General features: G+C 41.8%; 1 pseudogene; it reads left to right on the forward strand.

Moving 5' to 3' along the window:
* Positions 1-1,949: 1,949 nt before the first annotated feature.
* LOC101560302 lies at positions 1,950-3,076 on the forward strand (annotated as a pseudogene).
* Positions 3,077-5,226: the final 2,150 nt, after the last annotated feature.

Genomic DNA, 5,226 nt, shown 5'->3' on the forward strand with positions numbered 1-5,226 from the left:
AACTAATATATATATTCTTTTCAGTACAAATGGCCCGTCATTTATATCCCCCTTTTTTGTTTACTTTTGTCAGAGATGGGTATTCCATTGCCATTCAAATACTGTAGGTGTGTGAATTCAGCAAAATATTCCAATACAATTCAGTGGTCCATAATAGTAGTGGCTTATCGGAGAAGTGGCAAAGTCAGAAGTTGTTGACTTGAGCCTTTTACAGCTCAGCAGATTAATATGGTTTTACTTTATATACCTCACTTTTATACCTTTCTGCTGGATGGTTAAGACCAAGATAAGGCAAGACCTGTATAACAAAAAATGTAACTTTTGTATCTGACAAGTCAGTCAAATCCCCTCAGGATTTACTCTGAAACCCTGTACAGTGGTTTGTAGATCCTTTGTCAGGGTCAACCACATGGATGAGTCATGGCCATGATTATATGCACTAATAAAAGTAAGCACTATATTTAACAATCTATAATACAAATAGCTATTTTTTATCATTGTTTATTTTGCTGGTGATATGGTTTGTCTCTAAGTGTCCCCCAAAAGTTTCATGCAGTTATGGGTCAGACTTCTAAAGTATGTGATTCATTCCTGATCCAGTGCTGAGATTATAGGTATAAGTGCTACACTTGGCCTGGGGTGGATAGCCTCAGTGCCATATAAGGGAGACAGACTTGCTGTCTGTTGCCATTGTTGCTGTTACTCCTCCCTTTTGCTCTTGCTGTTTGCTACCTTCCACTGCCATGAACTGCTGCCCTCTTCCTTTGTTTTTTTAAGACAGTGGATATATTTTAATTGAACTTTTCAGTTTCACAACATGTAAAAGGAAATACAGTTTTCCTTAACCAGTATTTCACACAGCTATAGTAAAATATTTTAGACTTCAGGGATTTATAAGGGATTACATTTCTCAAAAAATGCCCTCTTCCATGTGGCACTTTGCCTTGGAGCCAGCCATGTATGGACTGAAATCTCCACAAACTATGAACTAAATAAACCTTTCTTCCCTCAATTTTGGTTGTCAAGATGCTTTGTAAGCATTTCTGGTACACCTCCTAAATAGCAACAAGAGGAAAGTAGTCAAGACAGTGGGACAGGACAAGTAGCTTGTAATTCTAGTGTACTGTGTAGAGAGGAGAAGGAGGCCCAACAGCTACTTTATGTAGTTTAATGAAGAAATTTGTTAAAACTTTCAGAGACATTCACACTACCCTGAGAGTCCATTATTTAAGACACTATCTGTTTCCCTACCTAGGGGGTAACTCAGAGTTTTCAAAAACTTTTCCTTAAATCTCCATTTCCCTAGTACAGTGCCCCACCTAAGATTTGCTGTATGCCCACACTCTTTATCAGTTTTTTTAAAATAATTTTATTGAGAAACAAATAACAATGAGACAGTTTCAAAACCAATTACTAGCACAGTTTCAATAATTAATACATTGCAGGTTGTTCTTAGTGTTTATTCATTGTACAAGATGAAAGCATGAAATCCTGTCCACAAGCACCATTAGAACAAATCTATTCATTGAATTAAGAGAATGCAGCTGTATATCTATCCTAAATATTTTGAGTATACAGATACAAAATGGTCGTTCATTTGTATCCTTTTTTTTTGCTTAGCTTTGTCAGAGAAGGGCATTCCATTGCCATTTAAATATTGTAGGTGCATGAATTCAGCAAAATAACCCAATACAGTCCAGTAGTCCATAATAGTAGTGGGTTTTCCATAAGACTGGCAATGTCCAAAATTGTTGACTTGAAAATTTTACAGCTCAGCATATTAATATGGCTTTGCTTTTTACACTTTGTTATACTTTTCTGCTTGATGGTTAAGACCAAGATGAAGCAAGACCTATATAACAAGAAATGTAACTTTTGGCTGCTCCTGCCGAGTCCGGATCTGAGAAGCATGCACCCTGAGGCCCACCCCATGTGCATTCCTGGTTCCTTGTGGTTCTAAGTCCAAGATGGCCAGTCTCAAGGATCAGCTGATTGTGAATCTCCTTAAGGAGGAGCAGGTGCCCCAGAATAAGATCATGGTTGTTGGGGTTAGTGCTGTGGGCATGGCCTGTGCCTTCAGTATCTGAATGAAGGACTTGGCAGACGAACTTGCTCTTGTTGATGTCATGGAAGACAAATTGAAGGGAGAGATGATGGATCTCCAGCATGGCAGCCTTTTTCTCAGGACACCAAAAATTGTCTCTGGCAAAGACTATAATGTAACCACAAACTCCAAGCTGTTTATCATCACTGCTGGAGCACGTCAGCAAGAGGGAGAGAGCTGCCTTAATTTGGTGCAGCGTAATGTGAACATCTTCAAGTTTATTGTTCCTAATGGTGTGAAATAGAGTCCCAAATGCAAGTTGCTTGTTGTGTCCAACCCAATGGATATCTTGATATATGTGGTTTGGAAGATAAGAGGCTTTCCCAAGAACCGTGTTATCAGCAGTGGTCGCAACCTGGATTCAGTCCAGTTCCACTACCGGATGGGTGAAACGCTGGGCATGCACCCACTGAGCTGCCATGGCTGGATCCTTGGGGAGCACAGAGACTCCAGCATCCCTGTGAGGAGTGGCATCAATGTTGCTGGTGTCGCCCTGAAGAATCTGCACCCTGAGTTGGGAACTGATGGGGATAAGGAGCATTGGAAAGAGGTTCACAGATAGGTGGTTGACGTGCTTATGAAGTGATCAAACTAAAAGGCTACACATCCTGGGCCATTGGACTGTCAGTGACAGATTTGGCAGAAAGTATAATGAAGAACCTTAGGAGGGTGCACCCAATTTCTACCATGATTAAGGGGCTCTATGGAATCAAGGATGATGTCTTCCTTAGTGTCCCTTGTGTCCTGGGACAGAATGGGATCTCGGATGTTGTGAAGGTGACTCTGACTTCTGAGGAAAAGGCACGTTTGAAGAAGAGTGCGGATACCCTGAGGTCGATCCAGAAGGAGCTGCAGTTTTAGAGTCTTCCAGTGTCACCATGTCACTGTCTAGGCTTCAGGAGGGTTTAGTTGGAGTTGTGCCAGTTGTCCTTTTTAGCTGACATGTGATTGAAGCAGCACTTTTAAGATGGCTTGGGGAAAACATCAGTTTCCAAAAGTTAGAAATAGAAATGTTTCACAAAACCCAATAGCTCTGTCCTGAGGGCGGAGGGTGCTGCACTTGTAGTCCTGGTTAGTATGAAGTAGCCCAGCATCTGAGACACCTCACTACACAGGCTCCAGTTACTCTTCAAACAGATATGTGCTACTCGGCTGCACAATTTCACCCACCAAGCTTTGTCTGACCTTTTCCCAGCTGGTCACAGCCTGCGATCCAGTGTACAAATCCAATACCGCATGTCTTGTGCATAACTGTCTTAAAGTACTTTATTTTGTGTATTGTATATATATGAGTAGTGTACATTGCTGAAGAATGTAAAAAGATCTACCTGTGAACAGTGCAACCCAGTGTCACACCAACTACAATACCGAATAAACCTTGAACAGTGGCTACTGTTAATGGAAAGAAAGAAAGAAAGAAAGAAAGAAAGAAAGAAAGAAAGAAAAAAGAAAAGAAAGATATGTAACTTTTGTATCTGTTAAGTTCAGTCAAATGCCCTAAGGATTTAACCTGAAACCCTGTACTGCAGTTTGTACATCCTTTGTCAGTGTCAGCCATGTGGATGAGTCACAGCCATTACTTGACCAATTTGCTCTCTGTGAAAGCCTGAGAGAATGTTTTCTCTCCATGTGGCTCTCCTTAGGCACACTCCACATCATCATTACTTTCCTCTGTGGCCCCATAATCTCCTTGATCACAAAATTTGGGATACATCTGAGTTACATGATGTTACAGTACAGGTTCTCCTATGTCCAGAGTCTTCACTGATCTTGAAAGGCTAGGGCCAAAATGCTGCCTATTCTTGCAGTCCTTCTTTTTCTCTAATTTTCAGTCTGCAAACTTAAGTTGTTAACCCTCCAGAAGAGAAGTTTATTATTATTACCTACAACATAGGCTGTTGAGCTTAACCTCACTATCTGTCTGAATATCAAACATCTTAGACATAACAAGGAACAGGTATTTTCCATCACGTATTGATATGTTAAACTTTAAGTCCCTCCAGAATATGAAGAAAAAAAAATTTTAAATAAAAAGTACTTTTAAAAATAGGAATAAAGAGTTACATATTTTTACACAGAAATTTAGAAATCTAACTATATACAACCTTGTAGCAGGACAGTCTTGTGACAATTTTTTTTTCTTGTCTCTTGTTTTTGTTCAGTTTTCCTGCCTGTCCCCAACCCCTGTTTTGCACACTCACTGATTAGAACCCTTGCAAGATAGGTGCTCAGAACACTTTTCAAAAGGGCTGGGCACCAACAAGGTAAAATCCCTTCCACTTTCAAGAAAGAAAGCTGTCTTCTCTCAGCCAAGCTGCCCTGATCCTGCTCAGCTGTCTCGCAGAGGCCGTAGCCTGGCACCCAGATGCAGTAAGTGTGTGTTGCTCAGTACCTGATCAACACCATTACAGAACAAACTGAATGGTGAGGCGTTGCCCTCAGCTTCAGGCAGCGTGAATAACTCTGTCACAGGAATGCCAGAAATTATCTGAAATGATCTGCACTGGAGAGTAGGGGCCACTGCGAGCAGCACTGTATGGGGCTGGCTGCAGCCTTCTGTCAGCCTCAGGGAGCCAGGGCACTCCTTTCCTGTTCTTGGTTCAGGACTCAGGGTGTCCTCAGAATTATAAATTGCTGTAAGCACCTGAGCACTGGGCCTGTGCCCAGTGCTGTGCACCTGGTTCTAAATGGAAGCCCATTTAATCTTCAACTCTTTGATCTGAGGCATTGGCATTATCTCCTTTTTGATCACAATGAAAGTAAACCAGAGAAATTAATTCTTTGTCCACAATCACAGAGACACATCAATTGCCCTGCTGCACTCAGTGTGGGTTTGCCAAACCACTGCATCTGGCTGCTCAGGTTAAAAACCTGCCCTACAAACACATCAAATGTTCATTCACATTTGCTATTTATTTTCACTCTGATCCAAGATTCTACTACTGTAAAAATATTGAGATGTAAGAATAAAGATACTGAGACACAGTCCTAGCCCAGGTCTGGTGAGTGTGTGGAGAGCTTCCTGCTAGCCTGCGCTGGTGGGCCCAGTCCCAGCCCAGGTGCAGCGTGGGCTAGACCCTCTCCCACACCCTTGGGCCACCCCCCACCAATCCACAGTACCT

This window comes from Octodon degus, unplaced genomic scaffold, assembly GCF_000260255.1.
Source record: "Octodon degus isolate 3935 unplaced genomic scaffold, OctDeg1.0 scaffold00032, whole genome shotgun sequence".
Classification (NCBI taxonomy): Eukaryota; Metazoa; Chordata; class Mammalia; order Rodentia; family Octodontidae; genus Octodon; species Octodon degus.